Source organism: Dermacentor albipictus, unplaced genomic scaffold, assembly GCF_038994185.2.
Source record: "Dermacentor albipictus isolate Rhodes 1998 colony unplaced genomic scaffold, USDA_Dalb.pri_finalv2 scaffold_11, whole genome shotgun sequence".
NCBI classification, from domain to species: domain Eukaryota; kingdom Metazoa; phylum Arthropoda; class Arachnida; order Ixodida; family Ixodidae; genus Dermacentor; species Dermacentor albipictus.
In genome coordinates this window covers 1,434,183-1,452,707 of record NW_027225565.1, presented here as the reverse complement: position 1 = coordinate 1,452,707, position 18,525 = coordinate 1,434,183, and the positions used below count along the sequence as shown (strand labels likewise).

Here is an 18,525-nt window from a genome sequence, read left to right as displayed (position 1 = left end):
TTTCATCTTGCTGACGGCGTCGGCAAAACCTGGTAATGTGGCCACGGATGCCGCAGTAGTAACAAACCGGTCGAGGTGGGCTCCATGCGTTATAAGACGGAACAGGCGATGGTCTTGCAGTGATAGTCTTGCAGTGATTTATCTATATATATATATATATATATATATATATATATATATATATATATATATATAATCACGATGCGTGTCAAACGGGAAGAAATTGTCGTCGCTGTTGTTGTTTATCAAAATACAGCAAGCGAGCAGAACGCGATCCCGCAATGAATGACAATCTGCATGGGTGTACAACTCAGCTTGGGCGAGCTTTGAGCCGCCGTTCCGAGAAATAGAAAGCGCGAGTTCAGCTCGCAACGCGACTATCTGTGGTTAGCAGTGCGACCCTCTGCATCAAGAGTACTCGTAAAAAAAAATAAAAAAGATTGACATTGCAACAGAAGGCAGCGCTGCCGCCTCCGGGAGGGTTCGAACCTCCATCCTTTCGGTTAACAGCCGAACGCGCAAGCCGATTGCGCCACGAAGGCAGACACCTACGCTAGGAAATAAATGATTGTCGAGCAAAGTGCCAGACTGACATTTAGCGAGCGAGGTGCGCTTTGTTTTTGCAGCTGCGCCTTCGTTCTTTTGTTCCCATTGAAACGTGACATATCCACTCTCTCCGCCCTTGGGCGCAGGGGCAGACCTAGAGGAACATCCAGGGGGCAAGCACGTCAAGGGGGATAGGAGGGAGGGGGGAAGAATCGAGTCCTCCCTTATCTGGATCCGTAGGATGTATACCCTGAAGACAGCTAGAGCTGCTGCCTGCATACATGGCATGGCAAGTAACGATTCACTTGTTTTTCCAACGACATTTGTCAACGGCTCTAAGAGTTTTATTATTCCATGCTCCCACGTCACCTCGCTGCCGTTACCACCAAGACCGCAGGAGGAAGAAATGCGATCGAGGGAAATGAAAAAAGCGCCACGAAAAAACATTCCCGGGAATGACGCGCCGCAGTATGTGCTTCCTATCGTCACCGAAGGAAACGTCGCGCATTCACGCTACAGCAGACAGTTGGTTGAGGTCACACAATTAGAGATAAACTTACAAATAGAACACCTCACTCGAACGAAACATTACACTTTTTAACTTTTTAGGGAAACAGTGTGGTGGACGTGAAGCTTTATAAAAACATTCGATGAGGAAAAGTTATATTGCAGTAGATATTGTGCTGAATGTCATCGGGAATCGGCGTCGAAGTAAACTAGTAAAGTGTTTTCTTTGAGAGTGCCGCATGCCTGTAGAAGTTGCTCAGAAAACGCAATTAGGATGCGTTGCTGACGACATGGCTAAGAAAATTAACGAAGTGGCGTTATGAACACTCCCGTTCGAAAAGTATTTGCGTAGGAAACTACAGAAATAAAGTCGTTAGTTGGAAGTTACTAACAGGTCACATATTTGTATATGACAATCAGAATGGCCGGCATCACCGAAATTACATATTTGCCTTCAAAAAAAGTCGTTTTTTTTCATATTCAAATAGCATGTAATATTGCTAGGGGTGGGTGGCGATTCAAATTACTTCGGTAAAATCAGAAACACCCACTCTAGAAAAAAAGAACGACAAAATTCGCGGTTGGGATTTATTCGAAAGACTACGAATTACAGGCCCGCAGTTGTGATCATGTGACCGTGCGCTATGTAGTACATTAGCGGAAAAAAGCGCGAGGCGCTGAGGTGTTCGTTGTGATAGGCAAGTCATCGAACTACCTTCTCATCAGCGCAGGTCTCTAGAGAAAAATTGAAAACTGCTCTCAGTTATTACAGGGCCCCTGAAGCGGTTCGGACAAATTTTGTGGACACGTAGGGTACAGCTTAAGCAGAACATTCGCACCACAATTTAAGTGAGGCGTTACGCATTAATGCAGCAACAAGCGATTACAAGTTACCATCCTCCCTAGCCACGCTTTTCCCCATCAACTCGTTCGTCGAGCGATCGGGGCTAAGCTCCGCCTCCACTGGTTCTGCGTCATGATGCGACGTCACATCGTCCACTTCCGGTTGTTTTGGAGCCCGCCCACGCGAAACCTCTCTGCTAGCCACTTGGCCGTCGACCCCAAGCGAGAGCTTTCGAAGCAGCGTACGTGTCGTGCATTCTGTCGCAGCTCCGAACGTGTCTGGTATCCTGATAACCACACGCTAACTGAGCGTTTCCACGGAACGGTGGAGGCATAAACTCAAGCTGATGAAGGAACCTTAGCGTAGACCTACGTGAACTTCCTGATCGGTCTCCACGGAGCAGTCACCCGTTGGCACACAGCTTAACCAGCCAAAGAAAGCGCTAATATTGATCTAACCAAGTGTAAAACATTTTAAACATATACAACAACAATGCGTTAACTATTACGCTCCTGCGAAAAAATTACCCCAGCAGCAAAGAAGAATTCATTTTGTTACTGCTACTGTGTGTGGTTGAGCTCTATGCCACCAAGTGGCTGCAACATGCAGACAATTCACATTTGCGCTTCTGTTCATCCCCTGAAACGACACGTTTACCCTAATACCGGACTTGCTTGCGTTTACCATAATACCGGACTCGCGAAACGCAATAACGTTGGTAATCTTCCGGTGATAAGTGGTGGTCGCAGTCGCGCAAATCCTGGCGCCGATCGGATATCGGCAGTCCGATGCGCTGCAGCCAGTCCGCTCGACTAGTATCTTGCAGAGAGACACGATGTCGCAGCTTGGCATATTGCGAGTCACTACGTTTGCAGTCCACAACGCAACAAAGGCGGATCATAGCGCTTGCGAAAAGACAGACCGACACTGACGGCGGGGCTCTCGTCAAAGACGGGGCACGTTGTAACACAGGCAGACGGCAGTTGCTGTGTGCCGGAAGTGCTTAAGTGTACTGAAAATTGTTCTTGTACAGCCAAATAATAAAGCAAAATTACAGAAAAATGAAGGAAAACGAAAGGAAAACGACCACAGAGAGTCACGTGATTCGGCTAGCCTCGGCAACCCAACTACCTCTGAAGCCGTCCCTGCTGATCGCCGGGACCTTGCGCGCCACTTTCTGGTTAGGAACAGGCCAACATGGTTGTCGGACCATTGGTGTTTGTTTAGTACGGGGTAACGATTGGTGGCTTAGTGGCACCTGCCTTCTGAGGCATGGAGGCACGTAGGAGGAAAAACGCGTGCGTTTCTGCTATCGCGGGCGGTGTTCTTCGCTTCAAATCCGTTGCCTTGACTCGTGCAGAAAGACTGCAGAAGCAGATCCATAACGACCTAATTTTCAAAGCCTCAGTCGCGCTTACCACCACAGTTAGCCGGCGCCATCACTGCGAAAACCGTCCAGAGCATGCAGACCCGAGCGTGGTCGGCTGTTTCGTGAAATCAGCTGTTGTGTGCCTCGAACTCCGGTGCGTATTTTTTCGCTACTATTTGTTTCACTGTCTTGCAGCTACCTATGATGAGGCGATATCTTTCGCGGGATAGTTATGTTTCGCGTGTTTGCTTAGTAAAATGTCCTGCTGCGTGCTTTTGGTTGTGAAATAAATGAATAGCATACCCTGCACTCTGTACGCCGAAGTCGTCGTCTTTCCTTGAGATTGAGGTGCACTCTTTTGTAAGATTGTGTGGGACGTCCTTACGCTGTTGAGACGTGCCTATTGAGTATTCGGCGGTCTATTGAGAGGCAGAAGGCATTGAGCGGAACGACAGCGTCGACTGGGACCGTCTGCCATAAACAGTGGGCCTGCGCGGCCTCAAATATGATCGGGGTCCCCGGCTCGCCTATCTGTCGTTGGGTACAAAATGAGACAAGTTTTTTTCACACGGAAAAGCAGTCGCTGCGAACCCGGGACGCTCCCTTGATCACCTGAACATGTTTGCAGGTGCGAAAGACATATTTCCCAGAAGATGTCCCGAAATGCGACGAACCACCGTCGGAAGGGCGGCATGATTGCCTTCCCACGTTTGCAAAGCGAAAGGTTTCCTCGTGTCCCTGATACCGCCCCGAAACGCGACCAGTCGTCCTTTAGGTGGCCGTCGCGGGTTGACGGTTACAATGCCGGTTGCTTACCCGACGCCTTGGTTCGCTACAGCCTTGGAGTCGCGTTGCAGTTCGGTGCGTTACATGACTGACATAATGCAGACTCGACTGCTTCATATACTTGAATTCCTGTACTCAACCTCGGCGGGCTTTCCCCAAGCTTACTATTTGCGCATATCGGAAAACCTCCGCAGTCTATAGAAGCAACGAAAAAGGCCCGACTAAATCTACCACTTGCCCATCACGTGAGGGCCTGTTTCCCATCATTCCATTCCTATAAACTTTTTATGACTAGGCTTAAAAACTGTCACGTGACGCTCCCTCCTAATTTGTATACTTCCTCCATGCCAGCAGCGTCCGATACCGTATGAATACTTTCTGCGTGACACTATAACCTGTAAACTAGAACCAGGCGCGACACTACAACGTATATTGTGCTTGTAAGATATTTTTTCTGCATATTAGGTGCATGAATGGGGCTGTTGAAGCAATCGTCGAACCCCAATTCGCCGCGATTTCGAGCTACAGGTCGCAATATAATCGCTGCGTTAGTGTGGATACATATAGGCCGTCGGCTCTACATATTGAAATGCACGCGGAGCATTTCCATGGGAATTATTTGGCTGCATTTTATGGTAATGAAACGCGCTTTTTGCAGTGAAATAATTTTATATTGCCCTCCATTACCTCAATTTTCTACGAAATGCGCCGAAACTTCCTTTTTACTTGAAAGAAGCTCAAACTGCCATTCAACGAGACACTGGCACTCAGGCAAAGGATGTGTGTTTGTGGATAGAGCATGTTTCGCTGGCGGTCGAGCTGCTCTGCTAAAATTGATCACGGCATTCTCTGTTAATGTTGCACCGGTTATAGAAAAGTTAGCAACGCTGTACAACCTAAAGCGGCAAGGTAATGCACACTTTGCATAACTAATTTAAGGCATAGACCTCCGTTCCATTATTTCTTTACTTTCCTTTCATTCGCATTTAAACGCGAACACTTTTCGAGTTCCATTAAACAAGATAGGCCGGTGTGATTGAGAGCACGTTAACAAGATCACCAGGGTGCTTTGAATGTCTACTGTCCTTCTGCGTATCGCGGAACTCGCTCGCCGTGCGACGAGAGGAAATTTGAAGCTGTGTGAAAGGGCCTCCTATCCCACCCGCAGTACAACGATACTCTCGAAAGTGAGGGCAACTATTTCAGCGACTCAAACGCGTCTCGCGACTCACTGGAAGTCTCGTACTGACGTTTCATCGCACATCGAGTGGATTGTCAGTTCGCTCTTGAAAATGACTTGGTTTGAAAGTGATCTGGACTTCCAAAAGGATATGTTTGAACTTTCAAATTGCTTTTTGAAGACGATTGTTGCATACTTAAGGGCATTGTGTAAATGGACGTTTTAGCGACAATGGAACCAAGAGTTGAACATTTCGTATACGTATGCCGTTTTCGTAATAAACTTAGTTGGAATTTGGCGCTTTTAATCTACATATTGCGTGTCTCTTGGTATATCCTCGCCTTTCTTTTTCGCACCATTGCTTGAATTGTAGTAAAGTACCAACAAGCCTCAGTACTTCTACAGAGACGGGCACTCAGCCATGGTATCTCTATTGTCCCTCTTTTTTTTTTGCTTTTTTGACGTTGGCGCCGTGATCATTGCAACGTCTGCCATGTACGTATGAAAAGGTGTGCCGCCTGTAAGCCGGGAAAGTGGTGGATAGTCATCCTTTTCTCGGTAAATGAATAAAAATTATGCTTCGAAGTGATTCCTTTACTAGTACAATGTCATATAGTGTTTTAGTGCTCCTCTGGTGACGGGAGCTTTGCCGACAGATGTGCCGCGACTGCAGAAGTGGCACCTCGCGCACCCTCTGTAGTTCATGTGCGTGCGCGATTGATCAGAGTGAAAGAGCGTGCTGATGGATAAAAGCAAAAGGTCGAAGTTTCGCTCAAAAGGCGAAGCATGGACTGCGATAACAATTTACTATACTACTATACGATGAAAGGGTAGTAGTTTTATCGACCGTATAGATTTGCACACATCCGCATGGGTGATTGCGTGACGCCGTTGTGAAGCGCGGTCACCTGCTTTTTCCCACGGATCCATTTGTTCAAAGCGTGTCAACACAACGAGAACTTCACAGCTCCGCTCCGAATTCTCTGGCTTAACTTTTCGCATGCTTTTTTTTTTTAAAGGGGGCATCGCGTATCATCAGTAACAACATAGTGTTTATTGTATCCTTGGCGCGCTGTAGACGAGACGACTAAGTTTAACGACCCGGTCGTATTTGCTGAGTAGTTTTGTGTTGGGCTGCTGAGCACGAGCTCTCGGGATCTGATCCGGGCCACGGCGGACGCATATCGATGGGTGCGAAATGCGAAAACACCCATGTACCTAGATTTAGGTGCACGTTAAAAAACCCCAGGTGGTCCAAATACCGGGAGGACCCCTCTACGGCGTGCCTCATCATCAGACCGTGTTTTTGGCACGTAGAACCCCATAATCTATTAATCTAATACAAGTTTAAACGCGGAAGCGTTCACTAAAGGTTCAGCGACATCAAGCAAAAAAATAAAACTCATTCATCCCTCTAAAACTGCAGCAAACAAAGCGCGATTTCATATCTTTTCCGTCGAACAGGCTCCATCCACCACCGCCGTCGCTCTTGCTCGTGAAGCAACGTCGGAAACTGAGTGTGTTTCTGGTGAGCTTTTGTGCGTGTTAAAGTACCCAACTACGCAACAGTCGTTTCAAAACATCGCGTTCACGGCTTACAGAAGCGTTAAATCACGATCAAGAGCGTAAGCATGACAGCGCGCATAGGCGCCGACGGGAACAGTGCCTACCCGAACCCGCTTCCGCTTTGCAGCCTTGGCGACAGGTGGCGTTGTCGCGGTTTTGCCCATCGCGTTAGCAAGCGTGCCGAACGCGAATTCGCGCAGCGTGACATCTGCCTTGGAATACAATTCAGCTTGTGCAGGGTATGAGCACGAGCACATCATAACTGGGTTTCTCCGTTCTTTCTGCGCATGCGCGAGGAGCAGTGGCCGGGAAAGAGAAATGTGGGGACTTTCGGTCCTTGAGATTTCTCTTCGTCTGGGCACTACGGAGAAGAAAGTGAGGTATCTTCTCGGATGCTTAAGTGGCAAAGCATTAATTACATCGTGCCGATGCATTGTTCATTATTGTCGTTGGGCAAGGTCAGCATACCGCACACTTAGGAGATTCGCGGCAGCGGAAACAGTTTATGAATTCGACTGCTGTGCCGATGGGAGTTTGTTGCTTTTTTGTTTTGTTTTTTTGCGGTGGTTTCATATTAAATTCTGACAGTCGTAGGGGAATACGTTTGGACGTGAGGCGTTTTCTCGGGTGACTTTAATGGCAAAGCATTACGTCGTGCTGATGCATTCACAAGGGTCTACTGATATATGAAATATCATGACGACCATCTTTCTTTAGAATACATTTGTTCCGTATTCATCCGCAGGGCATAGTGGTTTGCCAGTGTGACTGTCAGGATGTCTCAGTGTGAACGCGCCATAATGGTGCGTTCACACTGAGCCATTCGGCGTCGGGAGCGGCGCCCAGTTCGGCGAAAACCATGTCGGCGGCGGCGAGATCCGCCGGAATAGCCCCTTCCGCGCCCATCGCACCCGGACGGATTCTTGCGGCAGCTGCCGCCGGATTACCTCACCGCGAAGCAATCGGAGCGCGTCTCAGCAATTCGAAACATGGCCGCCAAGCTCGACGCGCTCGTCATATCGCAGTCTTCGAACGCGTCGCGACACCGGAAATGCTCATCGAATTGGTGCGTAACCGCCCCGTCCTTTTCGACAAGTACCACGCGAAGCACAAGGTTTAAGCGACCTGACAAGGTGGTGCAACCAAGCTACGCGTGCTCTTGCAAAGCAGGACGAACCCACCAATGTCGGTGGCATGTACGATCTGCGGCTCAGATTGCATGGCGACGCAAGTTGTGGTACTTTCACATACAGAGTACCAAATGTTCCATTCCCACGAATCTACAAGTGTGTTGTATGCTCAGTTATATTAGGAACTAATGCATCGGCACGGCAGTTGAATTCATAAGCTGTTTCCGTTCCCGCGATTCCCCTGAAGTTTGTGGTATGCTCAACGACACTAATGAACGATGTATCGGCGCGACATAATGCTTTGCCACTAAAGTCATCTGAGAAGACACCTCACTTCCAAACGTATCCCCCTGCGACTATAAAAATTTAATATGCTACCGTCGCAATAAAATAGTAACAAACTCACTTTGGACACGGCTTCTTCGCCTTGCCGGCCGCGATTTCTGTCGATTGCGTTGCCAGCTAGGCTATAGGGACGAGCGGAGCTACCAACTTTCTTCTCCTTATTACCCAGGAGAAGAGAAATCTCAAGGATCGAAAGTCGCCACATTTCATTTTCGCAACCACTGCTCCTCGCGCCTGCGCAGAAAGAACGGCGAAATCCAATTTTTATGTGCTCGTGTATGAGCCCTTGTTTCGAAAAAAAAAATGCAGCATTAGCTTGCAGGATGACAGAGTGGCGGTCGACATGACAAATAGGCGACAAAAATGAGCGCTAATAAAAAGAAAAAAAAAGAATAAAAATGCCGCCGCCACCTCCAGGAGGGCTCGAACGTCCAACCTTTCGCTTAACAGCCGAACGCGCTAGCCTATTGCGCCACGAAGGCTTTTTTTCTTTCTTTATTGCATGGGATTATCGTTACTGTCAAACCGCTACAGTTACATCACATATGCCATTGCGCCACGAAGGCAGACATTGGAGCGACAATATGAACAATACTGGAGCCAAAGAGCATGTTAACATTTGGCGTGCGACCTGGCCTTTATTTTTTCGGCTGCGAATTTGTTCTTATGTTCACTTTCCGGCGCTGTATTTTCGCTCTCTTCTCCTTCGCTATGTATTGGGCGCAGGCCAGCACTTTCCTCCACTTTCACCTCGCTCCTTTAAGAACCTGCTTTGACATCTCCTGGAGCAACGTTCTTAGACAAGCTTCAGTTTCAGAGCTCCCTAAGCGAGCCCACTGGCCGACGTGGCCACAACGGGTGTCACTGAAACTACCGGCGCTGCAGTCGCGTCTGTCGTCATGCGCCGCGCGTCGTCTTCTCCTGCTGCGACGCGTCGTTTGCACTAACGGGCCTGTAGGCGCTTATCCGTCGGTAAACGTAGTTTAGATACGCAACCTGCGTTTTGTGACAAACCTGCCGCGAGTAAGTAACAGCGACTTCACGGTGTCTGTGCACTATCGGCGCTGCAGTGACGCATCTCTCACGCAGCGCGCGTCGTCTACTCCTGCGATGCCACCTCTGCGGTGGGTCGTTTTCCCCAACTGGCCTTTGCCATTCGCTCTTTGACGACTGTGTTTTGGCTCTCCGCACAATATTTTATCCGAAGGACCCTTTAATGACATGTTTAGCTAGTCTTTAGAGGCTGCAACTACACCGCAAATGAGCGGTCGCGCACTGCGATTCCGCTTTTCAACCAACTTTTTCCCTATAAAAGCGCCACGGTGCTCCCTTCAGAGGGGGCTTTATTTTTTTCTGCTTATTCTTAAGATGTGTCGTAATTAAAGACGGCGAGCGCCTCTGCAGACGTAGGGACATTAACGCATCACGCCCAGCAGTGGCTTGAGACAACGCTGTGGCGAATTGAACCACCCCCGTCAACACTTCTTCGCATAATAAATTTAATTGACACATGTATTTTTTATAGTTGTCCGCAGATATTATGGGACGTGCAAAAGCGTTGGATGTGATCTGTGAGCAGCGACAAGGACGAAGTTAAATACTATCAGCATACTTAGGTCAAAGCTTAATTTATTTTCTTTTAACGAACAAAACAAAAAACACTGTGACACTTTTTTATTTACTTTGTCCACAAAAAAGTATTTTGAGCTACATTTGCTCAAAGCAATTTTGGACATTTTCTGGCTCCTTGCACCTGCTCTATCAGCGATGCCTCACTGTTCATTTTTTTGAAAAGAATGGCATGCGCATGACAAGATAGAACTTGATGACATTAGCGGTCACCTCCTCATAATGATTATCACACCCTAGTGCCGGCACAGATGCCTTGCTTAGTCCGTTCAGGATGCTCCAAAATAAGTCACCTTAAACTGCGTTACTGTCGAGTGTGTGACAAATTATTTCTCCCATGTGTGTGATGACAGTGATCACTCTGAAAGACGGTTCACGCAAGCACCCTGGCTTGAATGACCTCAGCTCTGTCAAAAGGCTATGCGAGGGTCGTGGCTCACCCGCACTTGGTGGCACACAAGCACTTTCCAGTGACTCAACACACCGTTCGCAAGACATGAATTTCGTAACATCCTTCAATGTATATCCAGCCAGGTAGTAGACAGCCATTTCTTGTGTTCCTGCTTTCTGGTACCCTTGGTCGCCCAAGTCATCCATGTTGCCTTCTGAAAGACTCATCCCACAGAGCTTCTTGTATTGCTTTGCTTGAACTGCACCTTTCAGTTCAGCAGCAGCTTCCGCCTTTTGCCCCAAGCTATCGTGAAGGGACACCAGAACACCATCGGGCGCGCCAGAACAATTTCCTCTCGCTGCATTTTTCACAGGTGTGAGCGAAGGCAACAATCTATAAATCTGGCTGAATTGAACTACGGATAGGTGGTCCTCGTCGCCAGGAAATGAACGGACAACACCGAAAAATTTCTTAAATTATGGGGTTTTACGTGCCAAAGGAAATTTCTGATTATCAGGCACGCCGTAGTGGAGGACTCCGGAATTTTCGACCACCTGGGGATCTTTAACGTGCACCTAAATCCAAGTACACGGGTGTTTTCGCATTTCGCCCCAATCTAAATGCGGCCGCAGTGTCCGGAATTCGATCCCGCGACCTCGTGCTCAGCAGCCCAACACCATAGCCATTGAGCAACCACGGCGGGTCGGAAAATTTCTGAAACGAATAAAGAAAGCATTCTGTGAGTGATATTGCCTATGGACTTTTTAATTTATTGGTCCTATAGCGTGCAGTAATAAAAGTGATCATGAGAAAACCAACTTGGCATTTGCGGTTTGTGCATGCATTAAAAGTTCAACAGCTCTCCACAATTTCTACAAGCATTTGCGCATTACCTCTAGGGGATCTTGGTTCAGCTTCACTGTCGGTATGTAGGGGACACCAGCTTCGTGGAGCTCATCAATTATGTCGCGTACCGACATTAGCGTAACACGCAAAGCTTGGGTTGTCTGTCGCGATGAAAACATAAGAATGTTTCGGTGGTGGTAGTTGTGTTCCCTGATGCTGAGCAGTTCAAGAAACTTCTTGATTATCTGCGTAAATAAATGAATTTATAGTTTGCGCTAAACTGTAGGGCTTCCATTAAAACGTCATGTACACTGGCTGTTAAGAACGGCCAGCTGCAGTGCAAATTAGCCACCCAGTCACAACTATGGCGGCAACATCGCTGTTAAGAACGGAGAGCTGCAGTGAAAGTTTGCCACCCCGTTACAAATATGGCGGCAACATTCCGGGAGCGTCACCGCCAACTTCTAGCCACAGCGTGTCTAAATCGACATTGTGTCGGGGAACAATATGGGCATCCCCCACTCTCCATCGCTCCAGCTAGGATGCGTTCGCTGACGCAAGCTTTGTGCTGAAACCACCACCAACCTCTAGCCTCATCGCCGTTGTGACGGAATGAGTTCGGTGGGGCAACTATTGTTCCCAAACTCCCCAACGCACTACCCGGAACGGCTCCGTGTTCTACGGGACCCCTCTGACGTCGGCTCCGGAAATTCGAACGTGTGTGCATTTGTGTGTATAGACCGTCCTGCCGGGAGGCGGCTAGTTTGCGATCGTTCGCATTACCTTGTATCGGGAGAGGACCGAGTGTTTAAAAACGGCTGTTGTGGGGCTGCTCAGGTCACTCTCTCTCAAGCAGTCATGTTAGTCTGATGTACTTTCTCAAACAGTCATGTTAGACTGGTATAAATACTGTAAATTAACCCATATTCCTCGTTCTCGATGAGAAGCAGTCCTTCCCTTCATCATTGTCCTCAGCGAGGATACGTTGGACGACGACATGGGCCAGCAACCTAGTGATTCATGCCCGACTACAATCTTGACAACGGATCACGAGCGATGGGTTTGAGCCCCCAATCCTGACAACTGGCTGACAGCGGTGAGATGGACTTTGCGACGTCGTGCTTTGACTGCGGTGAGTGCTTGGTTCTTGCTTTGACTCTCCAGGCTCCATTTTGTGGTTGTTCTGTTTAGAACAGTAGGGAACCTAGATTGTTGAGTATTAGCTAGGTTGTGTTTTCCTAGCTAGATTTAGAGAGCAGGATCAAGGCAGTAAAGCAGCAATCATGGAGTTAAGGACACTGCTGAGAGACGAGTTGTTGATTGTTGGTGAGGAACTGGGCCTAGATGTACGCAAGGAAAGGCTAAAATAGGAGTTATTGGAGCTAATTTCCGATCAGGCCAGTGAGGAAGAAATTGAAATGGGATTGAAACTTCTAAAAAAGAGAGAGAAACGGGAAAGAGAAGAATGGGACAGAGAAAAACGAGAGAGAGAGGAACGCGATAAAGATGGCGAGTTAAGAAAAATGCACCTGGAACTTGAAAGCAAACGTTTGGAGTTGTCTCAAAGAAGTGAAGGCGCTTTTGGACGATGAAGTGAGGCAGAATTGTACCGCATGGATAGGCTATAAAACCATTTGAGCTCGGGGCCGACATAGGCTTGTGCCTAAGCAATTTCGAAAAGACTTGCGAAAAGATGAACTTCGGCCCGAGTACATGGCCACAGGGGTTGCTGTCTATGTTGCCGTGTGAGGCGGCGCAAGTAATCGCCAGACTGAGTGCACAGGATGCATATGATTATACAAAAGTTAAGGCTAGTCTCTTGAAAAAATACCGCCTTTCAGCCGAAGATCTTCGGCAAAGGTTTAGGAGCGCAGGCAAGAAAGATAGCGAGGGCTATCCGGAGTTTGCATATAGCATAAAGGCTAACCTAGTCGAGTGGCTTAAAAGCGCGGAAGCGTATGAGAGCAGAGACATGATCATTGAATGCATGTGTCTAGAGCAGTTTTACAAAACCATGCCCCAAGCTGTGAAACTGTGGGTGAGAGACAGAGGGAATGTAAACACTGTGGAAAGGGCGGGTGAATTAGCCGCAGAGTACGCAACCCGTAAAAAGTTGAACGCCGAGGACGGAAACTTGGACGGTCGAAATTGACCGCGGAAACCATTTCCGTTCAAAGGGGCTTCGCAGACTAGGCGATCGGAGCCTGTAGACATGGTGGATAAGCCCGCAGAAAAGAGCGAGGGGAAACTTAACGGAGAAACCGCACAAAAAGAAAAGAAAAGAAAATTCGAATCTTTTAGACCAATTCGCTGTTTCAAATGCCACAAACTGGGACATATAGCTGTATTCTGCGGGAAGCCTAGCGTTGTTTACTCCTACGTGGAGGAAAAAGACGAGAATATGGGACTTTTATGTCCATATCTCACGACCTGCAAGTTAATGGCAAACCATGCCGAGTGCTAAAAGACAGTGCCGCCATGATGGACATTGTCCATCCGTCTTACGTGACGGTCGATGACTTAAACGGAGAAGTAGCGTGGATAAAACAAGTTGTAGAAGAACACAGCGTGTGTCTGCCCATGGCCAAAGTCAGACTCAGTGTACCATTCGGGGAGCTGGATACTGAGGCTGCAGTTTCCAAATTTTTGACACTGCAGCACCCTTACATCTTTTCGAATCGTTCGAATCAGTTACTGCGTGACAAAGGGCTCAAACTGGGAGAGGGCATAGTACGTTAAGTACGTTAAGTAGTTAAGCAACGTGCGATTGACCTCTTGTCAAGGCCTAATCTTGATAGGCTTGTCTGTAATGTCAAGAAAGCTAAATCCCTCACCTTAGAACTGTTTTTCTCGGCCAAGACCCATAAGCAAGAATTTCCTTTTCGTGCTATAGTGTCAGTGATAGGGACGTGGCAGGTCTGTGTCGCTAGTTACCTACAGAACTGCCTAGCTTCACTAGCTTTTTCAGACCCATTTTGACTACGTAATTCTCAGGCACTAGTTCAGTATTTGAGAGAGGAAAATCCTGGTGATTGTATAGGTTTTATGATGGATATCGAAGAAATGTATTATTCTTTGCCGCATGACGGGTTGCTAAATTCCGTAAATGAGTGCATTAAAGAACAAGTGCAAGAGTCGGCTTTTATAGACAGATGCGGTGTTTCCATGGGAGCTTTTCTAGAAATTCTTTCAATGTACTTGAAGTCAACGCTGATTGGGTGGAGAGATGGCGTTTTTCTGCAGAAATCAGGCATTTGTATTGGCTCAAAGGTTGCCCCCATTCTTAGCAAAATTTACCTGAGTAAGGTAGACAACTGCTTAGAGAAAGCCTTAGGTGATTGCGTTATCAAGATATTTCGTTACGTTGATGATTACCTGACTTTATGCAATAGGGAAGAATTTGATTCCGCTTTACCTCAGTAAGTGAGCAATTTCAATTTTATGGGGGAGGATTAAAGTTTACCAAGGAATTTCCTCAGCGACGCGTAATTGAGTTTCTTGACATTTCCTTGATCTTCGAACAAAATCATGTTTGTTGGCAGTACTCCCCAAGATCTTCGAAGCCTTTGCTAAACGTTCAATCCAAGCATTCCAAAGTAGTAAAAGACGGAATTGCCATGTCGCGCCTTAAGTCTTCCCTCACAGATCTTGCATGCACAAAATGAGCGCCAGTTTTATTGTGCAGGTCCGGCACCTATTAGAAGCAGGTTATCCTACTGTAGCGGTGGCTACTGTGGCTGAGCGCCAAAAGAAGTCGGTTTCGATAGGGACGGACATGATTACAAAAAGCAGTAATAGCAAAAAAAGAGTAGTGGCGATTCCGTATATTCATTCAGTGTCGCACCGGCTTAAAAAAGTTGCTAGTAGATATGATGTTAATGTTGCTTTCACTGCTCCCAATAAGCTAGGTAGGATATGCGCTGCCGTACAGAATAAAAAGGAGCGGGTAAAAGGCAAAAAAAAATTACCGACGATTACGTTACTTCCTAATGCGAAATTTGAGCGCAGCAAATAAGCTGTTTCACCTTTTCGATAGATTGAGGCAAAGAAATCGAGCAACACATGTATGCGCTATCACAGAATTTTTTTTTTATTTTTCACACGTATTCCTTTAACAAAGACTCCTTTAACAGTTCTTGACAGTCATGAAGGAAGCTTTGTGGTCGGAGAAATAGACTGATATATGTTCGACTTGGTACACCAATGCTTGATTCTCAAAGACGAGATCTATACAAGTGCCTCGCGAGGTTGTCACAGCCGTGGGACGCGTTACGAGCGAGAGGAACGGGATGTTCTCCCGCATAAGTGTTAGGAAATAGCTGTTTGTCTTTATGTCAACATTAAAGTCCCCCACTACTAACATCGGTGTGGATCGATGGACGGTTAATGCGAGTTGCAGGAAGTGCACGACGTCTTTCGTGAGTGCGGTAGCGGACTCACGAAAGCGGTATCAGTCGGTCGCTGCTAGCGCTGGGGGGATGAAAGGGGGGCGGAGCTGTTTGCGAGGCCGACGACAACGCGAAACCCAGGAACGGACGCCAAAGAGCCATTTGTGTAGCCAGCCCTCCTCCACAGTCTCTCCTCCTCCCTTCCATCATCCTCCCTCGCCCGGAGAGCCGACAGCGCGCATGCGCGGCGGCGGAGCAGCGGCGCATGCGCGGCGGCGGAGCGCGGCGGCGGAGGCGAGCTGGTTACGAGGCCGACGACAACGCCGACAACGCCGACGCCGACGACGACGCCGACGCCGACGACGACGCGAAACCCAGGAACGGACGCCAAAGAGCTGCGCTCTAAAACGAACAGATATTTATCCAGTGAAGCACAATAAGAACAACAGTTTTACTGACTGTCGTATGGGTGTGGTTTATAAAATTTCCCTCAGCTGTGGCCAGTTCTACGTAGGGCAAACGGGACGGTGTATCAATCAGAGGCTAATGGAACACAAAAGGTCGTTAACCGGGTGGATCACCTTCTAATCTTTCGCTACATTGCCGAGGTAGTAACTGCGCGCCAGAGTTAGATGAATGCGCGATATTGTACAGGCATAAGAATGAAGATACGCGTCTAATGGTAGAGGCATGGCATATCTATAATGGTGGAAGTGCGTGCGTGAGTCAGCCTTCGATTACTTTACATAAGGAAGAAATTAAGTGCCTTAACAGTTATCTCTCACGAAGACCGGCACGTGTACCCGATTGAACGTGGTGTTACCATTCCTGAGCATGCGCAGATGAGTTTTGTGTCTTCTTTCTTTTTTTTTCGCCTCAGTGCTCCCTTCAGTTTATAGTCGGCGTTCGTGTTGTCGGCTTCTCTACTCTTGTGTCCTGTCTGCATGCCTCACTTCTATTTTGCATAATGGCTGTTTCAAAGACGCATAAAACTTTGTAAGATCATGCGACGCCTGCCACCGTTCTGGTAAACCAGGAGAGACATGGAAAGCTCCACTGAAGATAGTGCCTCTAATAACAGAGCCTTTCAGACGACTTGTAGTATACACGGTAGGGCCCCTTCCAAAAACAAAATCTACTTTCAGGTACTTGTTTACCACGCTGTGTCCGGCTACAAAGTTTCCAGAAGCAATCCCCCTGAAACAGTTCAGCTCCACCGAAGTAGTAGGCGCGCTTTTGACAGTGTTTTGCACGAGTTGGGTTTCCAGCCGAAATTCAGGCAGATCAAGGGTCAGTATTCACGAGCGCATTGACTTCCACATTCTTGCAAAAGTGGGGGGTAAAGTAAATACACAGTTCTGTCTATCACCGTCAGTCAAACAGTGTAGAGAGGTGGCATTCGGTGCTCCAGCGAGTTTTGCGTGCGCTCTGTTACGAGCACAAGGACAACTGGGAGAACTGTCTGTCGGCAAGTTTCCTTTGCGAACGGTTCCACATGAAGCGACAGGGTTCTCGCCAGCAGAAGTAGTGTATGGGAGGACACTCCGTTCTCCACTGAGAATGTTAAGAGAGATGTGGGAGGAAAGAGGGGAGAGTCCAACAGTGGTTGAATACGTGCTATATTTGCTGGAACGGCTAAGCGCAACGCAAGAACTGGCCGGAAAGAACATGAGAATAGCTCAAAAGAACGCCAAACTCTATTACGACAAGAATGCGAGGCTTCGTACGTTTAACGCCGGAGACCAGGTAATGATCCTCAAACCTTCAAGAAAGAACAAGCTTGAAGTTCACTGGGACGGGCACGTTAAAGCGTTGCACAAACTTTCAGATACTAACTATGCTCTGAAAATGCCCGGCCGCAGGAAGGAAGTGAAGATATCTCACGGTAATTTGATGAAGCCGTATGTAGAGCGGAGCGGAGTCGTTAACTATATCATCAAAGAGCAGGATGGCACTAGTACCAAGTTTAAGGAGTATAGGGCGACCTCCATCTCTGAGATCAGCCTAGAAAAAGTAGTAGAACATTCGGTAGGCTCACACGCTCTAAGACCCGAGCAGCTAGATGAGCTAAGAGGTGTTAGGGGAATATGTCGACAGATTCAGCGACCGGCCGGGTAGAACTGAACTAATAACGCATGAAATTGAGCTGACAACAACCGAACCAGTAAGATCAAATCCTTACAGGGTGTCTCCAAGACAGAGAAATTATGGAGGCAGAGATACAGCGCATGCTAGAGTTGGGAGTTATTGAACCCGCTGAGAGTGACTACACGTCACCGCTAATACTGGTAGAAACCCCTAACAAGGACCGTCGTCCGTGTGTTGACTACAGGAAGTTAAATGCCATCACTAGGGATCAGCTGTACCCGATACCCAACATTGAGGAACGAATTGAAAGAGTTAGCGCTGCTAAATACATTTGTTTTATGCACCGCATCCTTTCTGCATTGTATAGTAATGCGTGTTGTGGAATGCGAAGTACATGGACAGACTGTAGCGCTTTGTGACTTTCTCTCTGTTGTTGCCGACAACGAACAGTCGAGATTTAGCTGCAATACACATTTGCTCGTTTTCATCAGATGTCTATTCTTATTGCCATTGCATTCGCGAATGGCAGCAGTTTTCTTCACGGGACAGCGCTGCGGGCCAATGAAATAAAGCTAATTATGCATCGTTCTTTGACTGTAACTTCAGATTAGTCAGGTGACAAAGGGATTGTTCGACAGCGGACGAAGGGGTCCTCGACCTGCAAGGGTAGCGCGGCGAGATCGAAGGCAACTTGGCAGCACACGTGGAGAAGCGAGATGCGCACATAAAAAATAAACTGAAACCCAAGGAAACCAGCCACTTGTCGCAGGGGCGTTTGAGACGGAAGGAAACTCTTGCCCGCATAATTAATCTTTCCTGTGAGAACGCGGCGGCCGTGTTCAGCGGCAGCGAAGGCAAGGAATCGGTAGGATCCAGCCATGGCGGGCGCACCAGGACATCTTTGCATCAG

General features: G+C 47.8%; 1 non-coding gene across 1 annotated transcript; it reads right to left on the bottom strand.

Moving 5' to 3' along the window:
- Positions 1-468: 468 nt before the first annotated feature.
- On the bottom strand, positions 469-542 carry TRNAN-GUU (transfer RNA asparagine (anticodon GUU)). Its single transcript has one exon. It is a non-coding gene; the product is annotated as a tRNA-Asn (tRNA).
- Positions 543-18,525: the final 17,983 nt, after the last annotated feature.